The 16280-nt window shown below is 42.3% G+C and overlaps 1 protein-coding gene across 9 annotated transcripts in view; it reads left to right on the top strand.

The window, feature by feature from the left end:
• Window positions 1-16280, top strand: part of add3a (adducin 3 (gamma) a) — a 194152-nt gene that overhangs the window by 114191 nt on the left and 63681 nt on the right. For 7 of the 9 annotated variants that reach the window (XM_036565150.1, XM_036565149.1, XM_036565148.1 and 4 more), the window contains one exon: window positions 269-352. The gene's annotated coding sequence lies outside the window, so the exon portion shown is untranslated. Of the gene's footprint in view, window positions 1-268; window positions 353-9309; window positions 9588-13925; window positions 14206-16280 lie in introns of those variants that run through there. The other 2 variants (XM_036565153.1, XM_036565152.1) reach the window with 2 other exon arrangements.

The following is a 16280-nucleotide window of genomic DNA, read 5'->3' as shown; positions in this document are numbered from 1 at the left end:
AAATGCAGTGTATGACCGTAGGCTCCTGAATAAGGCGCCGTTGCTGTGACTCAAACAGTGGAGAATGTGGATCGGTGGCATTGATATCGCTCTGATATCTGATTCTTTTTTAATAGTAAAGTTACTGATCCATTATATCAAATCTGCAAACTGATAAATACAAGGCATCATTTCTCAAAAACTGTCCCAGCACAAACAATGATGACACAAATCAGCACCAATGCAGCACAAACTGATAGAGATATTTTTATTCTTTTCCTGATTGCAGGGGGTGCTGACCTCACACAGGTCCTGACCTACTTGTCTATTACACACTGCACTGAGTGGAAGGCGAGAGCAGCTTCTTACTCAGGTACGTAATGTTTATCTGTTCGTTGCTACCTGCATTCTGTTCTTATCGTACCTGAGGCATCTGATAAAAACATGACGTTTCTGCTCAAATTAATAAACAAGTTTACCGTGTATGTGTGTTGTTGGGCAGGGCGACACGCTTTCTACACTCCTGGAATGCTCTGATGGCTATCCAGCAGTGTCGTAGTCCAGGGCCCAGCATGCTTAACCCTTAGATGAGTTGAGTTGTTGTTGTTTTGCTATGCTTGTGGATGTATTCTGTTCCGATTGAGCTAGTTGGATAGTTAACGGATAATTAGTCAGATAATTAACGGATTATCAGGCTGCATGTAAACATGGCTACTGAGAAAACAGATGAAAAAGAACATTTGCACTAGAACGCCAAACCTGGACATCTGAGATATGAAGAAAGGTTGCTGGTTAAGGTTTTTGGGATAACTTGCAGAAAATGCAACCAACTTCTAAGACTGAACTTTGAAGGTGCGTATGCAGATTTCTTTGAAAAACTTCAATGTGAGTCTCCTGAAAAGAATGGAAGCTGTAACAAAGAGTGGACAAACTTTTCCTGGAGAGAAATAAACTTGTACTTAATGTCTAGTTTGACTGGAAATGTATCCAACTTTACGCAGCAGAGTATCTGGGTATAAACGCACATATCTGAGGGCTCAGACGGAGTGCATGAGCAGGAGTGGAGCTTCGCTCAGGCATTTTTATAGCAGGAGCTCTCAGCGAGTCGAATCTGGCCGCAGCTGTCGGCCTGGTTTGGATTCAGCGTCAACACCAGCTTTCAAACAACAACAAAACCACAAGCACCAAACCACACTCACCACGCTGCCTGTTAGCAACCGCAGCACTGTTCCCCGGGGGCAGCCGCAAAGCCCTCTCAGCAGTTCCTCCTCTGGCCTTTTTAAATCAGTATCAGATATCTGGTGGTTCATTTCGGAGACTCCTTGTTTCGAGCACAAGTGAATGGGCTGCATAGAGAAACAGGGACAGCAATGGAAGAAACAGGGTTTGTAGCTGAATGTGGCCTCACAGTTACAAGGGGTCATGAAATCACCCTCTAGTTGAGTGGTTACTAATCAGTTATGATCTGTATCTCACAGGCGAATGATTGCTGCTCAAATCCTTCACATTATTCTTGTTTGTTTAGCTAACATGCCTTGCTACATTAGGAAAACATTTGTTTTAGCCCGTTTTAAGCACACAAACATAATCACAACCAACTACCCAATACGTATGGAGACACGTAGGTAGGGCTGGGCAATAAGACGATAACAATAATTATCGCGATTTCCTCAATAGAAATATAAGAAATGTTCAATAAATGTTCGATATAATAGACCATTCCCACGCTTCCGTGTTCTAGCCACATCCCTGGTGGCATTTTGTACTGTAAGAAAGCGGCACTACTCTGTTTTCGCCGTGAGAGGGCGCACATCTGGGTTTTTCGACATGATTTAAGGAGGGAGATGATGGGGACTAAAATGGGCCACCAAATATACTTAGACGGAAATGTTTGAAACGTGGGTTTATACCCTCCCTGTTTGAATGGAGCAGTCGGCAATCTGTTCTCAACATTGACCAGAATAATCATTCTAATGATTATAACCATAATTGAGCAGCCTATTGAAACTATATTAACATCGTTAATTTTAAAGAAAAAAGGGAAATTTAGGCCACTATAGGCCGCTAATAAAGCTACAAGCCCATCTCCAAAAAAAGTTGGGATGCTGTGTAAAATATAAATAAAAACAAAATTCAATGATATGCAAATCATTTAAACCCTATATTTAATTGAAAACAGTACAAAGACAACAAATCAAATGTTGAAACTGAGAAATTTTACTCTTTTTTGAAAAATGTGTGCCCATTTTGAATTTGATGCCAACAACACGCTCCAAAAAAGTTGTTTCATCACCTCTTCTTTTAACAACACTCTGTAAGTGTCTGGGAACTGATGAGACACTGCTGTAGTTTTGAAAGTGAAATGTTTTCCTGTTCTTGTTTGATATAAGTTTTCAGCTGCTCATCAGTTCGGGGTCTCCTTTGTCGTATTTTTCATTTTATAATGTGCCAGATGTTTTCAGTGGTGACAGGTCTGGACTGCAAGCAGGTCAGTTTAGCACCCAGACTCTTTTAATACAGAGCCATGCTGTTGAAATACATACAGAATGTGTTAAGCAGGTCCTTCCCTGAAAAAGACGTCATCTGGATGGCAGCGTATATTGCCAAAACCTGTATATGTCGTTCAGCATTAATTGTGCCTTCACAGATGTGCACGTCACCCATGTCATGGGCACTAATGCTCCCCTATACCATCATGAATACTGGCTTTTGAACTGTGCACTGCTAACAAGCTGAGTGGTCTTTAGCCCAGAGTCCATGATTTCCAAATAGAATTTCAAATGTTGATTCATCGGACGACAGGACACTTTTCACTTCCCCTCAGTCCATTTTAAATGAGCTCGGGCCCAGAGAAGGTGGTAGTGTTTCTGGATCCTGTTTATATGTGGTTTCTTCTTTGTGTTTTAGAGTTTTAACTTGCATTTGTGGATGCAGCGACGAACTGTTTTCACAGACAGTGGTTTTCAGAAGTGTTTCTGAGTCCATGCCGTGATTTCCACTACAGAATCATGTCTGTTTTTAATGCAGTGCCTCCTGAGGGCCCAAAGATCACTACCAGCGAACACTTTTTTGGTTTTTGGCCTTGTCCCTTACATACAGAGATTTCTCCAGATTCTCTGAATCTTTTAATGTTATTATGTACCGTAGATGATGAAAAGCAAAAGCACTCTGCTATTATATATTGAGAAACGTTATTCTTGAATTGTTGCACTATTTGCTCGTGCAGTCTTTCACAGAGTGGTGAACCCCTCCTCATCTTAACTTGTGAGAGACTCAGCCTCTCTGAGAAGCTTTTTTTATACCCAATCATGTTACTGACCTGTTGCCAAATAACCACCAGGTGTTTTTTTAAGCATTACACAACTTTACCAGCCTTTTGTTGCTCCCGTCCCAACTTTTTTGGAACCTGTTGTTGGCATCAAATTCAAAATGAGCAATTACTTTTCAAAAAACAATAACATTTCTCAGTTTCAACATCTGGTATGTTGTCTTTGAAGCATTTTCGAAGAAATATAGGGTTTAAATGATTTGCACATCATTGCATTTTGTTTTTATTCACATTTTTCACTGTGTCCCAACTTTCTGGGAAATGGGGTTGTATTATAATGTTAAGAAAGCTGAATTATGGACAGAAGCTGGAACAGAGCTCTGCGTCTCTTTGAAGCTGCGTTTGTATGAGGAGTATAACAATATAACAGACAGGCTTCTTCATGTTAGAATGCCCACACCCAAATCCCTGAGTCAACACCGCGAGTCCTGCATGAGTACACACTCTTTATGAGCTCACTTAGCTCCAGGTTCATGTTCTTCTGTTCCCATGTGTGTGTGAGGAGCAGACAGTGTGTGGATTGTTGAGTTTGAGGAACTGCAGAGGTGAGTCTGGTTAAATATTAGCTTTTACACAGCGATTCTGATGGATTACCCAGCACTTCATAACTCTGGGACAGGAGGAAGATGAGGGCTTAAATGGTAGCTGTGTGAGTGTGTGTGTGTGTGTGTGTGTGCTGTGACTCTGACCAAATCTTTGACCAGCTCATCTACATATCATTGCTGTTGTGAGATCATATTGTTTAATGCAATAAGACATTTCTGTTGTATGAAATTACACATTACATAAAGAGCAACTAGCATTTCTAAACAGTACTGGCATTTTTAAAATGGACACACAAGATTTTATGACCGTTAGTTTATACTACAATGTCTCCCCAATCAGTCACACTTTATTTGAAGGTCTTAACGATTTGTAAACTATTAGCACGCAATTAATAAGGTGCTAGTAAACAGAGCCACATTACTTGTAAGCAAGCTTGGAAATGTGGTATAAACGTGTTTATATGATGCGATAATAGAGTCCAGGTGTTCCCTGGTTGTTGTGAGTTAAATGTTAATGGCTTTCAGTTGCTTGTGTGTGCTCATCAATGAATATCAACATGCAATAATTATCTGAATTCACAGACCAAACATGATAGTAAATGCTGGTAAATGGTCACATTTCATTTGTAAGCATAGAATAGAAACGGCCTACAGCCATCGGTATGATGGTTAAAGGAGGAGGAGCTTATAAATGTTGTTACATTCCTTAAAAATAGTGATAAAATCCATTTATTAATTCATTTTTAAGACCAAAACGGAAGTGGAACAAGTTCATACTTAAATACCAATAGCATACTCTTAGTACATGCTTATAAATGACCTGAAAGATCTTAAGATCATAACTAAAGTGGAACATCATTCTTGATAACCTCTATGTTACTGATAAAAATTAATATTTCTATTTGGGGCTGAACGATTTGGGGAAAATATGTAATTGCGATCACTACAGTGACGAGTTAAAGTAGAAAAGTGATTGCTAGGCTGTTGCTACGTGGTTACTATGGTTCTTTCACTGTAAAAACTTTTGCCTGCCATTCAAAAACTCTATGTCTGATCAGAAAGATGTACGTCACTGCCGATCAGATCGGGCATTCGAAATTGGAGTGGCATCAATATCTCGAAAACTGCAGGATGTGATAGCGGTCAAATATCTTAAAAAATAAAATAAAAAAAAGAGGAATGTACTGTTGGATTACAATAGTATGCATTGCTTTGCAAAATCAAGGCTGTACACTCACATATCTCGGTTAATATGCTTTAAATTGAGTTAAAATGAATATTAAAGAAAAAATGTGTTTTACTGACTTTGCTGGATCAGTTATGGCTTTGTTATCTTATAACAAACTGCCATTGCACTGCTGAATGAACTTGATGTTGCCTACTAAAATGGAGGTAGTGCGATTGCGTGACATCATCAGCAGACATCATGCTACTCCAGCCTGGGCAAAAACACTGGCGTCCTTGAAAGTTCTACCACCCGGCCTGAAACGCTGCGCTACTTTTAGCCGGCAAGAGTTCTTTTTTAGCATTTCACACATCGAGAAAGCTCCGCTCAGAAATCAGGCCGTCTGATTTCACCTAGTAAACATATTAACAGCCCTATTATTCTTCTTTATTGTTAGTGTTATTGCTAATCACTTTGCTTGCCTGTGAAGTGAGCACTGAACTGAGAATTGCACTCAAAGAAAGGAGAGAAAGGAGGGAAGGGAGTGGGAGAGAGAATAGGCTGGTGAATGTAGAAAGAGAAAAGAGAAAGAGGTGAATGGAGAGATTGAGTACATGTGGAAAAACAGAAAAGGAGCAGATAAAAAGGGGGAGGAGGAGAGAAAAGAGAGAGAAGGAGTGTTTACAGGGGAATAAACAATGATACGAGGGAGTATACACACACACAAAGAGGTGGTGTTGGGTCATGGGCAAGTCAGAGAGAGAGAGAGAGAGAGAGAGAGAGAGAGAGGGAGGCCCAGACGGTTCACTCAGACGGTAAACACACGGCTGTGTAATTGCTGTCGGAGTGCCAGCAGAGCGAGGGACTGTCCGCTGCTCCACTTTTTCAGCTGAGTCACTGCAGGAGATGAGGCCTGGCCCGTTCACATGAGCCCTGAATGAGTGTCTGTTCTTAGCCATTAGCTGCGCAGGCACGCTGCCCTTACTGCTGTCTGATTTTGCTGCTCTCAGCCTCAGACGCTCCACCCACTGAGGCACACACAGCGTCTCATACCTACTGAATGCTAAGCTGGCTATTGAGACTGCGTCAGTTGCGTTTTGACTGGCTTTGCTCATGTTTACCCACTTCCAGGCACTGCTTTTAATCGGTCTGTTGGGAAGCATAGTTTTCCTATTAGCTGCCCACTCTTGAGTCCAGCTACGAGTCTTTTAGAGCAAGATATGGATTAAAACTTTTAAAAAGTGATGGTTTACTTACTAAGTCTTATTATTCAGTAATTACAGGGACGTCAATGCAAACCGGATGAGCTTTTCTTAGGTTATAGAAGCGTGTAATAACACTTTGGGCCCACCGGTGGGTTCTGGTGTTTAAAGGGTTAATGGCATCCCGTCGTCCTCAGCAGTTATCCAGCCATTTTCTTTGAAGCATTCAGAAGCTAGTAAGTGAGATATCTACACATTTCATGACACATACCGCTCTGTTTCTCTACACCCTTAGCAAAAAGGGTTCTGTTTAGTACCAAAAAAGGGTTCTTTGGCTTGTAACAATAGTGGAACGATTTTTTTTTTTCAAAAAAGGTTCTATATAGAACCATCTACAACACATTCTCTATTAATCTGAAGAACGCTTTCATGATGCACAGAACCATTTAAGCATGCAAATGGTTCTTTGAGTGTTCCTGGTTCTATATAGAACCATTTTCTTTACTAAAGAACCCCTCGAGCTACTATTTTTTTTTAAGTGTGTACTGCTCTAGGACCAGCGAGCTGATTGGCTGTTTTTCCTGAAGGGCGGGGCTTTCCCCGCAAACAGAATATTACAAGCTTTCCCATTTATATTCCAACAAGTGACCAGACTCCTCCTTTATAACATCCCTGTTTGCTGAGTGTTAGCATATTAGCGTTGGAATGTTAGCATTATAGCAATGTTATGCACTTAAGGGCATTTAAGCTTATTTTGAATATTAGCATTTTACCTTTTTACAATGTCAGTAGTTTTTGTTGACACTTAGCACTTTTAGCCTTTGTTTATTGTCAACACTTTTAATGTTTTTAAACTTTTAATAGCTTTTTTTTAATGTTATCAATCAAAAAGCTCTCGAGAAACACTTTTGGATTCCTAAAGAACCTTTCAAATAATGGTTCTTTAAAGACCATTGTTTGTAAATGAGATGAACCTTTTAAAGCTAAAAAACCTTCAGATAATGTGAAGGTCATCCAAGCCAAGAACACTTATTTTTAAGGGCGTGGGCCTACAGAGAGCGAGTGAGCGAGAGAGAGAGAGAGAGTAGATGCTGGAGGATATGATGGTGTTTCTTGACACACCTCTGTTGGTGTCAGCAGGAGATGGCATGAGTGGACTTGATTTGCAGCGCTCCATTCAGTTTAACAGCAGTCAGTGGGAATGAAGGACAGTACAGTTTAGCTGGCCAGACAACTTAAGTACATTTTCTAGTATTTCAGATTCCTCCAGTGTCCACTTCTAGTATTTGTGTGCTTTAATGTAGCAAAAGCAGTCATAATGTATTTTACATAATCACTTTCTCTCTTTTTCCTCTAAAATTAAACTGTTTTGGCTACAGTGCCTTTAGGACTGATATATGTCCAGTCTAGGATGAAATGTACGGAGCAAACTGTTAAGTTTGGAGTGAAATTCTTAGGCATGTTGGATGAAATTAACTCCAGCCCGTCTTTTAGGATGTGCGTTTCCTTTAAAAGGCTGCAATGATACATCTGCTTCCCGACAGCCATGAACAGCACAACGTTTGATTGTTTTCCACTTCAGCCATTTTTTTCAATGTTTCTGAATAGTTTAATCACTAAAATATAGATATATAGGACACAATGGTGGTGATGGGAACCAGACATCTCTCTCTACCTCTAAAAGCTCCCTCACAGGAAGTTACTACATGAAATGGTTATAAATTCAGTCTGATGAGATCAGATTTTGGCCTTAAAGTATATTTTTCAAAATCAGTTCATGGCGGAGTAACACGCAGGGTGTTTTGAGGCAAAATAGTTCATTGTTTCAGATTTATGGCTATTTTACCATCATCAACATTACATATGTAACATGTCTCCAAAGACATGTATGGGTTCACTGGTGGTTTGGGATAGTTAATAAAATGGGAGCAAAGAGCCGACAGAGAGAAGCATCTCCAGCTCTAATAAATGAAAAAATAAAACAAAAATCAAAGTTTGTGGCTCCGTCTTTAAAGAACTTTAAAAGAACTTGACAGGAGCGGCGTTTCGTGATGCAGCGGTGAGGGTGGGAACAGCGGTGCTGTGACGCAAACAGGAAATCTGCCGTAGAGCAGGCCATCTCATTTCAGTTCAGCCTTCGTGGGTCTACGCAGCCTTCGAAGGACATGCCTTCATAGACCACATTCTTAGAAGGATGCAGCCCCTGAATTGGGACACAGCTATAGACATACACAGTCACACTGCTTTTCTGTGGACTGAGGGAGGAAACCAGAGCACCAGGAGGAAACCCATGCAAACATAGGGAGAACATGCACTCCACACAGAAAGGGACCCTGGTTGCCCGGCCGGGGAATCAAACCCAGGCCCTTCTTGGTGTGAGGCGACAGGGCTACCCACTGATTATTCTCTCCTCAATGAAACAGTTGTTCAGTGTTCAATGGACACTGTGCACACTATAAGGGCCTGTTGGCCATCCCATTTCAAAACCATGTTAATTAACATGGAATTGCCCCCCCTTGTGGCTATACAGCCTCCACTCTTCTTTACAGGCTTTCCAAGATTTTGGAGTGTATCTGTGGGAATTTGTGCCCAATCAGTCAAAAGAGCATTTGTGAGGTCGGGCACTGAAGACATGTATGGGTTCACTAGTGGTTTTGGATAGTTAATAAAATGGCTATATTTGTGTTGTAGACGTTGAGTCCCTGTTTCCTATCCCCACTGTGAAAAAATCAGAGTTAGTTTCTCTAGATTGAAGCATTTTGCATGAAACCATGATTCTGTTTTACATGTCAACTGTTGAATTATACTGAAAGTTGGAAGGTTTTGGTGGAAAAGCTTCCTCTTGAATTACATGGTCAAGAGATAAATATGGATAAATATGGCCAAACTAACAACACTGCAATTACAGTGTGGCTAAATAGTGGTTCAAATGTTGCAGGCTGACCTTTGGTCCATAACAACACAGCAGCAACGGAGAAGAGCAGAGCTGGGAAACTGATCCCGGATCAGATGAAAGAGGAAGTAGGGTTGGGAAAACTAGACTGCCTTATCAGATGATCTCGGAGCCGAGCTGTTTGATAGATGTGTTGACATTGTGTATCATGTGTACATCTCTAAAGTGGACAACAGAGGCTCTGTGTGTGTGTGTGTTTGTGCGTGTTTGTGTTAGAGAACATGTGAAAGGATATGTCGAGGATGGGATTGAGATTAAGGCCCTGCGAACATGAGGAAAAGATTACGCTGTGAGATTAAATATTGACAAACACATACGGTCAGGAAAGCGCTGGTCAAACACAGCTCGGCTTTACAGCTCACAGGGCAGCGGAGTTCAGAGTTTTCCTGTCCGGTCTGTACAGTAGCACAGAAAGGTAGGTGAGTATGTTGCGCTAACACCATTGCTGGCATCCCTTCCTCCATTTCATTACCTGAAAGCAGCTTATCCTCTTATCCTCTGTGTATGAGTTTCCATTTAGTTTGATTTAATTATTACGCCTGATTGAAAGCATGTGCTCAGTTTATGGCTCTCTTTGGGAGAGAACCGCAGCAGTGGTCTGCAAGTGCATGCAACATTATGCTTGTTAGGCCCAGATAAGGTGGTGAAATGTATTAACTTCTCTTAAATCAGATTTGCATAATAAACAAGACACTTATATGAATGTCCTCGACAGCAGGGGTGGGCGATATGGCAAAAATATAACGTCACAATACTTAATGACATTTTAACGATACATACCAGGCATCACAGCGGTTTGGGAAGTTGGACATAATGCATCAGAAGTGCCACAATTAAAAACTACCTTCAAAAACGATTCATTTGTCATCTAAACCGCTTATCCTCCTGGGTCATGGGGGAGTGCTGGAGCCTGTCCCAGCGCTCATTGGGTAGAAGGCAGAAAACACACTGGACAAGTCGCTAGTCCATCACAGGGATGACACGAAGGCTGCATCCCAATTCAGGGGCTGCATCCCTTAGGTGCTGCATTTGAAGGCCGACCGCGTCACAGCTGCGTGACTAGGCTGTCCCATTTCGAAGGCTCCTTTATATGCGGCCAAAAAACGTGTCCGCCTTCATAGACTGCATCCTTAGAAGGATGCAGCCCCTGAATTGGGACACAGCTATAGACATACACAGTCACACTGCTTGTCTTTGGACTGAGGGAGGAAACCCAGACAAACACAGGGAGAACATGCAAACTCCACACAGAAAGGACTCAGGTCGCCCGGCCAGGGAATCGAACCCAGGCCCTTCTTGGTGTGAGGCGACAGCGCTACCTACTGATTATTCTCTCCTCAATGAAACAGTTGTTCAATGTTCTTTAAGTGCTGTCAATATCCATGATATGGCCAAAAGTATGTGGACACCATCATACTATATGAGCCTGTTGGCCATCCCATTTCAAAACCAGGTCCATTAACATGAAGTTGCCCCGCGGCTATAACAGCCTTCACTCTTCTTTACAGGCTTTCTAAGATTTTGGATTGTATCTGTGGGAATTTGTGCCCAATCAGTCAAAAGAGCATTTGTGAGGTCAGGCACTGATGTTGGACGAGAAGGCCTGGCTCGTAATCAACGTTCCAGTTCATCCCAAAGGTGTTCAGTGGGGTTCAGAGGTCAGGGCTCTGTGCAGGCCAGTGGAGTTCCTCCACAACAAACTTGTCAAACCTTGTCTTTATAGAGCTTGCTCTGTGCTCAGGGGTCATGCTGGAACTGGAAAGGGTCTTCCCCAAACTGCTGTCAAAAAGTTGGAAAAATATCCTTGTCTAAAATGTCTTTGTTTGCTGTAGCATTTGTTTCACCCTTCACTGGAACTGAGGGGCCCAAACCCTGAAAAACAGCCCCAGCTCATTATTCCTCCTCCACCAAACTTTACTGTTGGCACTATGCATTCCGGTAGGTAGTGTTCTCCTCTCTCCTCGCCAAACAAAGATTCATCCATCAGTGTTTGTCTGTGGGGGTTGCATGGCTATGTGCTTGATTTTATGCACCTGTTAGATATGGGTAATTGCTTCGGTTTACTACTGGTGGGAACATGTTTTTGTGACACCAAATGAGGGAACTCAGCATCAGAGCCTGCTGGTTGTCAGCATCAGAGCAACGTGGCTTCCTGCCTTCTATGCTGTCGACTGGGGTTCAATCAAGCACCCTACTCTATACCAATAAGAGTCCTTGGGCAAGACTCCCAACACTACCTTCGCCTGCCTGTGTTCAATGATCAAATTGTATGTCACTCTGGATAAGAGCGTCTGCCAAACGCCATAAATGTAAATGCTTTCATCTTCTTCTAGCAGAACCTCAGTGCTGTACCTTATGCCTGGTTTAACGTCTGAGTCTTTACAGATGAGTAACGGCAGAGCAATAAAATGTCTATTGCCTCAGTGACCTGGTTACATTCAAATTGACAAACCAATCATAAAGGACCAGATATCAAGTAAGGTTTATTGGTATTGTTCTGACTGTGATACATTTTATGGAAATGGTTCAAACGGCGGCACATGTGGGAGTAAAAGAGCACTTGTGTAATTTGGAGCACTTTAGCCATTGCAGTGCGAAACCAGACAACCCAAATGAGAAAGATTCAGTGTCGTAAAAACCCCAACTCTGGTTCGGACTTCAGCAATCGCACAAATGAAGAGAGAGGTAGTTTGAAGTTTCCTGCTGGATTCGGGAGAAGAGCTCACACTGTTCCTTCGGGTATTTACTCTGTCAGAACTGTGTCAGTCTCACTATTCCCACACAAAAGCTGACTTTATAGGTTAACTGATAAAGGGCAGAAGCTGTAGCAACAGTGTAACGTGTCCTGTCCCTGAGGACTGCAGGAAGGTTTCCATAGTCTGCTTATTGTACTGGTATAGAACCAGAAATTTGGTGGAAGGCCTCTCGTTCTAAACCAGATCTGACCAGGACTGAGAAATGAAATGTAACGGGCCTTATCTACGAGTTTAGCTCTTGGCTGTATTTCCTGCACTTTTTGTCCTTTTGACCGCCTGTTTAATATTGCAGCTTATATCTGTTTTCAAGTCATGTGGAACGCAGTCGGAATTCCTCACAAGGCCAGGATGTTCTGCAAGGTCTTCAAGTCACGCTTCCTGCACTGAAGTGCTTTATCAGCGGCCAGAGAATAGAGATGGTGGCCTTACTGTGTTGGACAGTAATGAAAAAGCAGTGTTTATGTTTAGCTCGTTGTAGGGACCAGGCCTGTCTTACCAAACAGGGTTTCTGGCTTAGCCAGCGAACTCCAATCTCGGATCTAACTCTGGATTTTCCGTCTCATTACGGTGGATCACTTTAACTGGACTGCACTGCCATGGCAACTTACGCTGCACGCTTAGGGAGTTTGTCTCGAATGCTTGAGTCCACACTGAGGTCCGATTCTGGGCTCGTTACATGCTAGTGTGGGCATTAATATGGGCAATACACCAGCTGCTAAATGACCCGTGACTTCATTGGTCAGTTGAATTTAGTGCTGGATGTGAAACGTTAAATAAAAATCACTGAACTCACTGATCGTATTTTTAAATGTGGCACTTTTTTTTCAAGCCTCTGAAAGATGAAATATTGCTATACATATTGTGTATCGTGAAGGTATGGAGCCCCTAAAGTGACATGGTGATTATATTTTAATAAGGTGTGGCCACAAATTAATATATTGAGTCCACAAGTTACTTTATTGAGGCCATAATTTACTATATTCAGGCTACAAATTAGTATATTTCTAGGCCACAAGTTATATATTGAGGACACAATTTACTATATTGAGGCCACTAATTAATATACTGAGACCACAAATGAAGACATTGAGGCCATGAATTATTACAGTAAGGCCACAAATTAATATATTGAGGCCACAAATTAATATACTGAGCCCACAAATGAATATACTAAAACTACAAATTAATACATTGAGGCCATGAATTATTATATTAAGGCCACGCTTCACTATATTGAGGCCACAAATTATGATAGTGGGGCCACAAATTACTATATTGAGGCCACAATTTACTATATGCAGGCTAAAGGTTATATATTGAGGACACAAATTAATATATTGAGCCCACAAATTAATAGATTGAGGCCACAAATTAATATATTAAGGCCACAAATTAATACATTGAGGCCATTAATTATTATATTGAGGCCACAAATTAATATATCGAGGCCACCATTTACCATATTGAGGCCATAAGTTACTATATTGAAGTAATAATTTACTATATCAAGGCCACAAATTAATATATTGAGCCCAGTTCTGAGTTCTGAGAACTTTAACTCGTGGCTTCAATACATTAATTTGTGGCCTCAATATAGTAATTCGCGTCCACGCCTTATTAAAAAATAATCAATAATGTTATCTTAGGGACTCGGTATTACAGCGCGTTGAAGCATTTCCGCCGTATCGCCCACCCCCACCCCGACAAGGACAGCGCAAACCCCTTGCGCGCGAGAGAGGGATGGTTATGATTATTCGCGGTGATGTTGCACCAAACCTAACTTCACAGTGCGGATCTGTCGCGGCTGCGCACGAACACTACTGTAAACACTGACCTTTTAGTTCTCCTTGCACACGCACATACATACGGAATGGGCGTGGCTCCGTCCAGTGCCTGTGCTCCGATTGGTCAGCGCGGCTGCGCGCTCAGAGCTCGTGGGTGGATTATCAGGTCACGTGCGCGCTTCAGCTTCTCCGCAGCCAGAAGCATTCCTGCAGTCAGTCGCTCAGGCGGCGCTCGCGCTGCTCCGGTCCTCAGTTCTCCTCGCGCGCTTTGTCTGTTCACTCTCGCGACTTTTTGTGTTCTGTGCGGTGGAGTCCAGCGGCCGAGCCGAGCATGTGTGGCCGGAGAGAGTGAGCCCGAGCTCGGTGTGGCGGGTGCGGGCTCTCCCGCTCTCCCTCACTCACTCAGCGCGGAGCGTGAGGACTATGCGCGCGCTCTGAGACGGAGCTCACGGTTCGCACGGCTGGATTTAGGATCGGTTAGGAACACACACAGGTGGGTGCTCGGCCTTTCTCTGGCTTCATGCTCTTTCGGGCGGGTGGGTTTGTTCTGGGGGAGGTCGGAAACCCACCTTAAAGGGTGAAAAACCGACCACGTGCTGAATGAAGGAGACCCGCGGGAGGAATGAGGGCGATACTAATGTTAGAAGCGGCTTTACTCCGCTCTTTATCCAGCAGAGGTGCAGCTTAAAGCCTCCGCGCTCCAGTAAATGGTTGATATTTAGTGAAATAACGAAAGAAAAGCAGCTTGAGTTAAAGGGCAACTCCACCGCTTTTTCAAAAAATTCTGCATAATTAAAGCGTTGATATGTAAACAGAGCCATTCAGAGTGCTTTGCTGCGAAAAGCTCCGCTCTAGAGAAACTTGCAGAGTCAGGATTGTTCACAGTGGTGGTGATAGGAACCAGACATCCACCTCTGAAAGCTCCCTCACAGAGTTAACGTTACTACATGAAACGGTTATGATTTCACAGCCTGGTGTCTGAGACGCTGTCTTAGGATAGTTTAGTGACAAAGTTTGGGCTTAAAATGGATTTTAACCCATGCATGGCGGCGGAGGGGTACATGTAGGGCGTTGTGAGGCAAAATAGCCCCCAAAGAAAACTTATTTTCAGACTCTTGACCATTTTAACATCGTTAACGTTACATATAAGAAACGAGAAGGCACGTGTAGCTTCACTGGTGGTTTTGAGTGGTAAATAAAATGGGTATGTTTGTGTTGTAGAAGATTTGGTTACCATCACCGCCACTGTAAAGAAATCAGAGTCTGTAAGTTTCTCTACAATGAACCACTTCAGATCAAACCACTCGGTTTACATCTAAAGGAATGAATTATTCAGAAATTTCAAAATTTGGTGGAACTCCCCTTTACAAAAACAAATAAATGAGGTCCCAGATCTCTCTCCAGGGACCCTGTAGAACTGAACTGGAGCTTCTTTAGCATCTGTTCACCTCCATTTTTCTCTTTTAAAGCAGATCTGAGGGGAAAACAGTTCGGTTGTTTGGATAAATTACCTACAAAGTGTGAAACTAAGCTGATTTAGGATCAGCGATTGCGAAACTTAAGGAGAGTTTGGTAAATATTCAGTTGAATATAAGTTACAGGCAAGGCAGGCGAAGCATATACAGCAAGAGGCTGAAGTTGGTTTTGTTTTGAATGTTTCGTCCCACCTTAAATGGCGCAGTCGCTCCTGTAGCCTTTAAGGTGGAACGGAAAGTTCGTAAATTCACCTTGGGCTGAAGTGTTACCTAAAAGTACGAAGCTGAATTCTGCTGTTTTCCAGCTTCTTGTTAGAATTGTCCCGTTCCACCTTAAATGGTGCAGCAGTTACGTTCTGGCGCCTCCGAACGCAGCTTAACTGAATGTAACTGCCGCACTATTTAAGGTGGAACGGGACAATTCTAACAAGAAGCTGGCATAGGATGCAGACTTCGGTCTCGTCTTGAAATTATTATCTAAAATAGATCAGAGTTGGTGTTAAAGTGCAGCACGCTGAGTAAATTAGGTCAGTTCGTCTCTCAGTGTGTACAAACTCACTGGCCCTTTAGCATTAGCATTAGCATTTCACTCGCCGCAAATACAAACGGTTTAAACTCGTCGAGTGAAGTCAGTTTGCGTTAAGTCCTGCATTAAGAGCTTAGTGTAAGAGCTCCGTGTAGCTGTGGTTCACTCTGAGTCCCCGAGTTCTCCATTAAAGCTCCGGAATCGTAAAACTTCTCTCACTCGACGAGTTTAAGTCGTTTGTGCTGCAGCGACCCGAATGCTAATGCTAAAAACCGCGGCGCTTTGAGCTCTGCGTGTCAATGAGGTATTAAAGGGCTGCTTCACCGAAAAATCAAATTTCCACGCTTTCCTCAAATTTAATCGATCAGCAAAGACACATTCTTTAGTTTTTTAGTTTCAGGACTAATATAAGATAAGTATAGATCACAATATATCGAGGCCACAAATTAATATACTGAGCCCACAAATGAATATACTAAAACAACAAATTAATACCATTAATTATTATATTGAGGCCACAGTTTGCTATAGTGGGGCCACAAATTACTATAGTGGGGCCACAAATTA

This window comes from Colossoma macropomum, unplaced genomic scaffold (genome assembly GCF_904425465.1).
Source record: "Colossoma macropomum unplaced genomic scaffold, Colossoma_macropomum, whole genome shotgun sequence".
NCBI lineage: Eukaryota > Metazoa > Chordata > Actinopteri > Characiformes > Serrasalmidae > Colossoma > Colossoma macropomum.
This window is presented reverse-complemented; position numbering and strand designations above follow the sequence as displayed.